Source organism: Heteronotia binoei, chromosome 1, assembly GCF_032191835.1.
Source record: "Heteronotia binoei isolate CCM8104 ecotype False Entrance Well chromosome 1, APGP_CSIRO_Hbin_v1, whole genome shotgun sequence".
Lineage (NCBI taxonomy): Eukaryota > Metazoa > Chordata > Lepidosauria > Squamata > Gekkonidae > Heteronotia > Heteronotia binoei.
This window is the reverse complement of record NC_083223.1, coordinates 255,762,134-255,773,022: the sequence shown is the minus strand read 5'-3', so window position 1 is coordinate 255,773,022 and position 10,889 is coordinate 255,762,134. Positions and strand designations below refer to the sequence as shown.

The window sequence follows — 10,889 nt, the reverse complement described above, 5'->3', positions numbered from 1 at the left end:
TTTGCAACAGAAAAGAGGGCCTCCTTCGGTACGTGTCCCTTTAAGCACCGCTTCTGCTGGCTGATCCCCAGGCGGAAGGATATAGATCAGGGCGCGCTGCAACCTAGCTTGGATGGAAGTGGGGGGGTAAAGAGGTGGATGCGACTTTTTATTTTTTTGGAGCCTCCATTGGCTCCTCCCATTCTTTCCATGGGCCTTGCGATTGGGTACCATCTGCTCGCTTCCTCTGCCCCCCCCTTCCACTTCCCAATAGCTGGGTTGCGCTCGGGTAACGTTGTAGCTTTCCCTCCGGGTTGTGCAATATAGTTGCCTGCCTCTCTCTGTATTTATTGTTATTATTTTTTTTGGGGAAAAAAAAGCTGCCGCCAGGAAGGAGGAAGGAGAGAAAAAAGGGAAGAAATTAAAATAAAACAACCCAATAGGATTGCAACAGTCAGTGACCCAGGGGGAAGAACTTTAGCTGAGAGAGACCGAGATTGTACCTTGGTTACATTTTTGGAAGCGCCCCCCTTCTAATAATTTTTTGGGTTATTATTATTATTATTATTTTTAAAAAGAGGGCCATTAAATAGCTTTTTAAAACCCTCTTTTCTTATCCATCCTTTTCTCGGAGATCGGCTGCTCTGGGAGGTGGGGGGAGCCCAGAGAGGAAGGAAAGAGGAAAATAAAAACAAGGAGGTAAGTGAAACTTACATGGTTTCTTGGGGGGGGGGGGGGTTGTCAGTTTCTTAGTGTTGTGGATGATTTCTCTCTTCCCTCGGTTTGTGGCGGCGGTGGGGTGGGGGGAAGAAAAGCAGAAAGCAGGATGATAACCAGCCAAGCTCTTTCTCGGAGGGGAGCGGGAGATCCGGCGCACCGGGGATTTCGTTTCTCCGTGTGTTGCGGCGTGCGGGTGTGTGTGTGTATAGAAGATTGGAAAAGCAGAAAGGTGAGAATCGCCAAGGGCTCTTCGAGTTCCGCTTGTCATTGTTTGTTTGTTTGTTTCCAAAACAAAACTAGTTACCAAAATGGTGCAGGGAAAGAGGGGGGGGAATGGATCAGGAAGAAGCAGAAAGCCAAGGGGGCTCTTTTTTTCTTTTTTTTTTTGACGGGGGGAGGTCACTGATTACAAAGAGGCAAGGCAAAACACAGCAAAGGAGCGGTTTTCAAAAGGGGGTGGGGAAACTACACGTCTAGGGGGGCATATTGAGTAAAAGAACTGTACACTGGAGAGGAAGGCGCGTGTTTGTGGAAAGGGGGGGGGTGAGAAAGTGTACTGGAAAAGGGGCACAGACATCCAACTGAGTGATGCCAAGTATTAGATCAAGTATCTTGCTGTGGGGGAGGGAAGCCTGCAGGTTTGGGGTGGTTTGATTGGAGAGGGGGAGGCTTAATTTTAGGGTGTCAGGGAAGAGAAAGGAACTTTAGAGAGTGACGGGGAGAGGGCGAATTGTTGGAGAGGGTGGGGAGGAGTGCTCCTGCTCTCAGAGTTTTCCAGGGGATGGATCTTGGAGAATCTTAGGCAGGCTGAGGGACTGTAGGTGATCCCAGGAGAGCAGAAAGGTTGGGAGGGAACAGCTGCTTTGGAAGATCAGTCCCACGGAGTCAGTGGATGTGAACTGGGGAAGAAAGATGGGGTGGGGGCGCCTGTGATTTCATAGCTGTAGAGAATGGCATTTGTAGATGAAGGAAGACTGAGGGGGGGAGTGATTTATGGACCTGTCTTGAGCAGCAGGGCTTGGGAAAAGCTGGAGAAGGCATGAGAAAGAGGATGGCCAGGAAATAAGTGGGTGGGTGGGAGTTAGCACTTTAGCTAGCCTGGGAAATCAGAGGATGAGAAGTGCAGAGGAAAACTTGGGGTCTGGATGCGGCTTAGTAGCTGGTAGGAATAGTCCAGATGTGTGGGGTTTTGGGGATCAGTGTGTATGTGTATGTGCGGTGTGGGGGGGGGCGGAATCGTCAGAGAGAGCATCCTGAGAGCAAAAAGCCAGTTATTGTTTCCTTATGGAAAGTGTCCTGCTGTGCTTTTAGAAACAGGCAAGTTGACTTTGGAGGGCTTGGTTGTTCCCATTTGACAGATGGGCAACTGAGGCTGGAAAGCAGGTGACACTCGAATCCAGATCTCCTGGATCCCGCCTTTGTGTCCTGTTTTCTCTGGCTCCTGATAAGGATGCTGGCTGTCAGTTTTGTTGTGTGTTTGGGAGGCAGGAAAGATGACTGGCAACCTGTTTGCTTTGAGACGTCAGGGAAAGGAGCGGTTAGAGAGTGAAAGAAAAAGGGCTTCTGATTTTGGCACTCAAACCGCTGTTTCCAAATAATATGGGGGGGGGGGCTAAGTGTGTGTGCGGATGGTGCTGTTGAGCTGTCAGAATGGGTCAGGCCGTTAACCAGGCGGGCTGAAAATATTGTTTCAGAGGCGGCCTGTCCTGTAGCGAAATGAGAACACAGCTGCAGAGGAAATACAGATCAGCTTGGGCTGTAGGTATTGACTGAGGCATGCGTATTTGCTGGTAGCTTATAGCGTTGTCTCCAGGCCCGTTCCTTAAAAACATTACAAGTCCTGAACATTTTATCTTATGTAATGGAGTGGGAGCCCAGAAGCCTTCTGTTCAAATCTCATTTTGTCCGCTGACGAGATATCTGTTGTCAGGTCAGACTCCCCCCGCCATCTGTCCTAATTTTTCGGTTCTTTTGTATATTTTTAATGGACAGCCAAATAGAGACACCATAGTTCAAGGCAGTGTACCTTCTGGTTTGGGGAGGGGGTGACTGGGGGAAGTGACTGTTGCCTTTTTAATGTATTTAGCAGATTCAGGCCTTGTCTATGAACATCTGGCTGGCTGTTGTTGGTAAACTAGATTCTGGGCTGCACTGGCCCTTACTTTGATCCAGAAATCTTCATATCAGTCTACCTTACAGAGCTGTTGCAATAATGACCGAAATAAGAGTTTTGGGCATTTATGAGGAGGGGGAAGCCTATGCAAATGACTGCAATTTTTAATGAAGAAGGCATTCCAAAGCTGCATACAGAGGCTTGACTCCTATACAGGAAAACTTGGCTGGCTGATCTCTGAAGCAATTATACATCACTTGATTTAATTTGTAGCTTTGAATCGGTCCCTTTTTCTCTCTCCTGTTTCTCTGGTTGTACAATTGTGCAAACATCTGTTTTATACAGAGCAGGGGCCAGAATGAAGGGTTCAGTGTGACTCTGATGATTTGCAGGTTATCCCACTGTTATTTGTTGGTTCTGTAAAAGTTTTGTTACTTTGGAGGGGGGTTGGTGGTAACTCGCCTTCTGGGAGATGACCAGGGCATTTTGATGAGCCCTGACCATTATGCCCAGGAAGCTATGGCTGCTCCCCACTGGAACCCCCCCCCCCCCGCCTCCCGCTCCCAATGACATTTACTTTGATGGCTGACAGAGCCCATGACTTGGTTCCTGGCATTTAAAAACCAACTAATGAAATATAGTCTCTGTGTAAGCAATATTTCCAGAGGTGCCTCCTTTCAGGTGAGGGTGACGCATGTGGTTTATACAGTGCAGATGGGGCTGCGGACGACCGAGATGACAATATTTGGTTGTCAATGGGGTGTGTTTGTCTTGATAAACAGAGATTCCGGAGCGTGGCTGCCCCGTCCCAGTGCCTGTTGTGGAGACTGATGGCTCTTTACATCCTTCTCTAGTTAGAGAGACTGATGACTTGTTCCTTCTCTAGTTAAAGAGAAGGTAGTTGTGGGGGATTGTGGGTGGATGACAGAGAACATTCTGCCATTTGCCAGCAGCTGGAACCAGGCGCCAGGCCGAAGAGGGTGTTAGAAGGGGACTGTTCTGAGAGAGATCTCTTCCCTGGGGGCGTCAGATTCTTTTCCCCTCAAGCGTTAAGGTGTTTTTATCTCTTAGGAGGGTCTTTTTGGAAGGCAGGGGTTGGTCGAAGAACATGGTCGGCTTGTCCTGCTGGGTGCCAGCACCGTTGAGGGTGACAGCAGGGAGCGAAATAATATTTTGAGGACTGCTTGTTGTGGCAACAGGATTTGCTGTGATGGGGGAGGCCGGGCTTTGAAAAGGCTGAGCGATTGTCTCATGTCTCGGGAGCTGAACGATGGAAACCGGGGCCTGCTTTGTAGCCAATATGTCTACAGTTGTGTGCACACACACTCTGTTTCTCTTGCTCTGTTTCCCTTATGCGTGGTGTTGTCTGCCTCCCCTTTCCGTCTGCTGTCTCTGTCATGTGCTTGCGCAAATACAGATAACACACTCACACGCTCCCCTTGGTCTGATGTTGTCTGCGTGTTTTTGTTTTCAAACTGTTTCCTCTCTGTGTTGTCTGCCTATACTCATTTCCCTTGGGTGTTTGGGGCTCTCTTGCACACACAAACACACTCCACAAGCACAAATTGTTACTCGGTCAGCTGTCATTTGTCTCTGGTGTCCAGTCCTCCTTCGGTTCTTATTATCTGTCTATCTCTGAACAATTGCTGCGTTTCTGGGCACATACAGTATTCTCACCCCCACCCCAGCAGTAACCAGAGCTTGCCTTCTGCACACACTTAGCGTTCATGTTCCTGGCTGTAACTGGAGGTGCCTTTGGCCAAACTGAAACGGATTCAGGTGTGTGAAAGGGGAAACAGCCCCCAAGGCTGCTGTGTGTTTCTGTCTGTATTTAAACGCAGTAGTAACTTGAGAAGACTTTCTGCTTAGGTGCACATTCCTGGCTGCTACTGATGTCTCCCTGCCCCCCCCCCTTTGTTCAGGTGTAGAAAAGTACAACTGAGTTCCTCCAGGCCACCATTTGAACCCTACTTTGCTCCGGTGTGCTGACCTAACTTACGAGAGAAAATCCCTACCCTCAGTTTAGACTCTTAGATGGTCAAATGCTACACTTTCAGATTTATTTTGTTTTGCACCTCACATGTACCAAATTTCATTTCCCCAGGAGGCCTGGAAATCTTTTAACCATTCCAGAGTACGCTTCTTCTTCTCTCCCCCCCCCCCACCCCCAGAGTAGGCTTCTTGGTTTTTGGTGGTGGAAAGTGCCATCAAGTCACACAGCTGACTTATGTAGGAGTCAAGTTGCACCTTTAAGACCAACGTATTCAGAATGTAAGCTTTTGTGTGCTCTAAGCACACTTGGTCAGTGTGCGTAGAGCACACGAATGCTTACATTCTGAATAAAACTTCGTTGGTCTTAAAGGTGCAACTTGACTCCTATTTTGTTCCACTGCTTCAGACCAACGGCTGCCCACTTGGATCTATCTACAGCTGACTTATGGTGACCCCGTGGGGTTTTCAAGGCAAGAGATGTTCAGAGGTGGGTCGGCCATTGTCTGCCCCCATGTCCCAATTCTGGTATTCCTTGGAAGTCTTCCGTCCAAATACCAGCCAGGGCCAACGCTGCTTAACTTCTGAGATCTGACAAGATTGGAACAGTTGTTGCGTGTCCTGGACCATGTGAGTAGGCCAAAATTACAGATCTCTGGAAGCATCGTAACCAACTGAAGTACTTTTGGCTCACCTTCTTCAGAGCCCATGGTGTGCTTCTGTCCTACTGTAAGTCTCCCCAACCATCTATAAATAGGTTATATTGAGCTGTACATAGTAATGATTCAGTACTTGCACAGGGACTACCTTTACCTTTATACCCAGATTCAGGGCTCCAGCTCAGGGGGAAGTAACCATGCTGATACTTGAGAAAGGGAGATTTGATACCTGTTGTTTGCAGAATGAGGTCGTAGAATGATGGGAGGGATCACAGCTGGTGGTGACAGCTACATGCATAGATGGCTTCAAGAGGAGATTGGATAAACATGCAGAGCAGAGGTCCATCAGTGGCTATTAGCCGCAGGGTATAGATGGAACTCTCTGTCTGGGGCTAGTGATGCTCTGTATTCTGGGTTCTTGGGGAGGACAACAGTGGGAGGGCTTCTAGTGTCCTGGCCGCACTGATGGACCACCTGATGGCACCTGGTTTTTTGGCCACTATGTGACAGAGTGTTGGACTGCATGGCCTTCGGCCTGATCCAACATGGCCTCTCTTATGTTCTTATCACATTTTGGGGTGCATGTTTTGCAGAACAGTCCCTTGCAGTAGGGAGAGCCCACTCAAAAGTAACTTTCTTCCAGTTTTTATTTATTTATTGTACGTGAGTCTACCCTCCCCCCTTCTCCCCAATCAGACCTGAAGCATCTTACATTGTCACCCTCTCCTCCCTTTTATCCTCACAGCAGCTACCTGGCTAGGTAGGTTAGGCTGAGAGTATGTGACTGGTCCAAGGTCACCCAGCGAGCTTCCCTGACAGAGCAGGCATTTGAACCTGCCTCTCTCTATTCCTGGCCCAGCCCTCTAACAACTACACCACACTGACTTTTACATAGACAAGGAGTCGAAAAAATGGTATCTCCCAGGGCCAGTCTGAAGCGACATAGCCCATTCAAACTTGCCTGTGGACGTTCCTGCTTCATTCTTCTTTTGCTGATGGAGATCCAACTTGAGTGAGTGACGCCGCAAAGCATCTTAAATATGTTTAATTACACAGTTAATTGTTCAGTTGTTTGACACGTTGTGCAGTTCCCTTCCCATTCATGTTTTCCTTCAGGATTCTGGAAATGCGACTCAGCATTCATATTGAACGTCCATTGTTCAAAGCACTTGTACATCATGTACAGTAATCCCACACCTTAGCCTTGTAAAGTAGGCCGGTATTATTATCCCCATGTAGCAGATGGGAGGCTGAGAGAGAGAGGCTCACTTTAGGCCCCCCAGGGAGTTTATGGTTGAGGTGAGGCTTGATCCAGATCAAGAGAGCTGGTAGACAGAGACCCAGGTTCAAATCCTGACACTGCTGTGGAAGCTTGCTGGATTACCCTGATGGTGACTCTGAAGGTCCCTTCCAACTTGATGATTCTATACTTTGGGTCAGTCGCTTACATAAGAGAAGCCATGTTGGATCAGGCCAATGGCCCATCCAGTCCAACACTTTGTGTCACACAGCGGCCAAAAAACCCCCCAAATGCCATCAGGAGGTCCACCAGTGGGGCCAGGACACTAGAAGCCCTCCCACTGTTCCCCCTCCCCCAAGCACTTGACAGTTTACCTGCCTCAGTTACAAGGCTGGCCCTGCCACTAGGCAAACTAGATGATTGCCTAGGGCGCAGGCCTTCTGGGGGCACCAAATTGGGCACCCTCCCCCCATGTGATTCGGTGATGTTATCAGTGCAGGGGGTGTGCTAGAAGTTAGCCTTGCCTAAGGTGTCAGACAGTCTAGGGCTAGCCCTGCTCAGTTAAATTTGTGCTGTTTTCAAAACACACCTGATTGTATATTAGTGTACCAGTCATGGATTTTCCTACCAGGTCCTGGGAATTTGGGTTTCTGATTATGGATGGTAGGAGGGGTACTGTATTTTTGTTGTTGTTGTTGTTATTCTCCCCTGTGGGCAACTCAAAGCACGATGTTGTTCTCCTCTCCTCCATTTAATCTTCACAACAAGCCTGTGAGGTTGTTGAGGCTGAGAGTGTGTGACTGGCCCAAGGTTACTCAGCCAGTTTCCATGGCAGAGTGGGGATTTTAACTGGGCTTCTCAAATCCTTGTCTGACACTCCATTCACTGTGCCACGCCAGCTCTTTATTCCTTACTCTTACTAATACAGTTTCCAGGGTTCCTTGGGGAAAAGATGAATGATTAACCAATACATTTTGTATTAGGGTGACTTGTTTTGGAGACTCAAGAAGCTCCAGAAGGGTCTAACTCTGTGATGGAATGCAAGATTTGCATACAGAAGGTCTCAAGTTCAATTCTGGATGCTCCCATTGACGTATCTCAAGGAGTAGAACAGGGACAGGCCTCCTCTTCTGTTTGAGACCTTGAGGGAAGCATCTGGCTGTCAGAGCAGGCAGAGTACACAGCTTAAGAGCGCATAAACACCATGGACCTGCCTGTACTTTGTGTCAAACCATTGGTCTCTCTGCATCAACGTTGTCTACTCTGACAGGCAGTGGCTGTGTGAGGTCTCAGGTAGAGGTCCTTCACATCGCCTTCTATCGGAACTGAAGATGCTGGGGATTGAACCTGAGACCTTTTGTATGCAAAGCTGGTGCCCTACCACTGAGCCACAGGTTCTTGATAAGGACATAAGAAGAGGCCTCCTGGATCAGACCAGTGGTCTGTCTAGACCGGCACCTTGTTTTTAACAGTAGCATCATGATAGTTTCATATGCTCGAAGCAAGTTGCCGTATAACAGGGTTTGATGTGGCATCTGAATGAAGCTAGTGACCTGCTGAGGATGCGAGTAGAGCAATTTGAATTTGGGCCTCCTTCTTCTGAGTCCCATTATTCCCTATTGGCCAAATCCTTGGTGAAGGAATATAAACAGAGTCTAAAAATGCTTTGTTCCTATTCTCACTCCGACAAGCAAGCAATTCATTTGTCCTTAAGGCAGGTAAGCCAATTTTGGCTGGCTCCTCTGTTCCTGAGTGAGCACAGTTCTTGTTTATACAAGAGATGCTTTAGCTGCAAATGTGGTTTTTAAAATATAAACTTGGTATAACTCTAAATCGGGAGCGTTTGGGTTTCCTGCTGGGATGTCTGTTGCTGTCTGTCTTTTTTTTTTTGTCTTGGGCGTCAAATCTGCTGTTGTCTTTATCTCTCGATTCTTCCTTCCATCTGCAAGATTTGATGGCAGGCCTGCCTCTTGTCTCTCTAAACCTGAGCTCTGGGCTTTGGCTTCCTCTTGTTCTCTTGTGCTCCTCTTCCTGTTTCCTTTCCCCGCTGTTTTATTGTCAGCATCAAAGAATTGGTTGTAAAATATACGTAGGAGCTCGCTTGGTTTGGCACAATGGGCAATGTTGTTGTGAAGACATCCATCCGACTGCTTTTATTGAATGTTTTTCGGAGTCTTTGCTTCCTGGTGCGGTTGTAGCCTGGGCAGGCAGCAGTAAGATTTGTTGGTGAAATGCCTGACTAAATGTCCCAGCTGAGGGCTCTGCCGGGGATAAAGAAAATAAATGAAGCAGGTTTGGGGTGCATCTTTGGCAAGATCTAGTGACCAATAACCCAGGTTCCTCACCATGGTCTGTCCACCAAGAAACTCAGGTTAATGTATGTAGATTATTTTCACACTAGTCCTGTCAGGGAGGTTAGATTGAGAGACAGCCGCTTTTATGTAATTATTAGTGGAATAATCCTTAAACATTCTTGTGCAGCTCCAGAAAAAAAGACTTCCACATCCCAAACAAATAGGATTCTCAACCTCCAGGTAGTGATCTCCTACAATTACAACTGAACACAGAGATCAGTTCACCTGAAGAAAATGACTGCTTTGGAAGTTGGACTCTATGACATTCTTCTCCAAACCCTGTGATACTTGGGCTCCACCCCCAAAATCTCCTGATATTTCACAACCTGGAGCTGGCAAGCAAATCATAGTATGTTTTGGAAGAACTGGCAAACTGTGATTTGTTGTTTTTAATCCTGTTTTATGTGCAAACTGGAGTCTGTTTTTTAAAATTTTAAAATGAGGTGTGTTATACATCTGACCTGGTTAAGGCACTGTATTAAACCTTGTTTAAAGTGTGCGTAACTATTTTTTTTTTTTAAATTAGAAATCTGTCCTTTTCTAAGTTGTTTGGGGCAGAGTATGTGATCCTCTCCTCTTGTTTTATCCTCACAACAATCCTGTGAGGTAGGTTAGGCTCAGAAAAAGTGACTTGCTCATAGATGCCCAGTGAATGTCATGGGGCGGTGTGGATTTGAACTAGGGCCTCTCTGATCATAGTCCAACATAAGAAAAGCCCTGCTAGATCAGAGCAGTGGTCCATCCATTCCAGAATCCCATTCCTTACAGAGGCCAGCAAGGTGATCTAGAGGGCCAGCTGAAAGGCACAGAGTGCCTCCTAGTACTGGGATTCAGAGACGAACTGCCTGTTATAACCCTTTAACTTCTACAACACTGGCCCTGCATTGCATTGCAATGGCATGGTGTGATGACCAAGATGACTGACAGTGGTTTGTAACTGACCTGAAAACCGGGTTCTGAAGTGTGTTTGCAAATGGTGGTTTGTACTAATAATGGTATTATTGTGATGTCTGAATTGACAAGCTGCACAGACGACTGTCACTTCCTCTCAGGAGTGATTTTGATAATCTGAGAGGCTCCAAGATAGGGTTTCTTTGTCTGTTTGGAAGCTCAAACCATTGGTTTGGTTTGTAAATGGTGGTTAGCAGATGTCTTAGCTGGGCCAGTAAGTTTCGTGAAGGAAGGGGGATTCGAACTCAGCCTTCCTCACACCCAGTCCACCATTCTCGGTCCAGTAATATTGTCTAGTAGTAGTAGTGAGAATTCTTTGGTAACCAACCAGCCCTACCCTCTAAGTAGTTAGGATGACATCACCCGCAATATAATAGCAAATTTGTATGCAGCTTGACAAGTTAAAGCATTGTGGCTTAAAAATAAGCAGATTTCTTTTAATTTTTTAAAAAATTAGGATTATATATTTACTTTATTTATTTTCCATCTTTCTCCACAAAGGGGGCCTCAAAGTGCCATACGTTCTTCTGCTCTCCTCCATTTTATCCTCACAACAACCTTGTGAGGTAGGTTAGGCTGAACCCATTTATCTTTTTAGTATGCAGTTAACAGTTTAAAGTCTGTATGTGATTGCCTTTGTGAAATAGCTTATATTAAGAGTGTGTGGTGGGTTTAACTCAACAGCAGGCAGGCCTTTCAAATGTAATATCAGAGTTTCCTGTAAGCGGGAAGAAGCTAGAACTTATTTGTTTTACTAGCTTTTTTTTTTAAATTGATCCCCCTTCAAAATGTGGCATTCATGTTGCCCCCCCCCCCCCCCATTTTATCTTCACAGCAACCCTGTGGGATAGAGATCAAGCTGAAAGACAATAACTGACCCAGGA

The 10,889-nt window shown here is 46.8% G+C and overlaps 1 protein-coding gene across 1 annotated transcript in view; it reads left to right on the top strand.

Moving 5' to 3' along the window:
- Positions 1-239: 239 nt before the first annotated feature.
- MEF2D (myocyte enhancer factor 2D) overlaps positions 240-10,889 on the top strand; it is a 201,334-nt gene continuing 190,684 nt past the window's right edge. The window contains exon 1 of the mRNA XM_060253752.1: positions 240-678. The gene's annotated coding sequence lies outside the window, so the exon portion shown is untranslated. The remainder of the gene's footprint in view (positions 679-10,889) is intronic.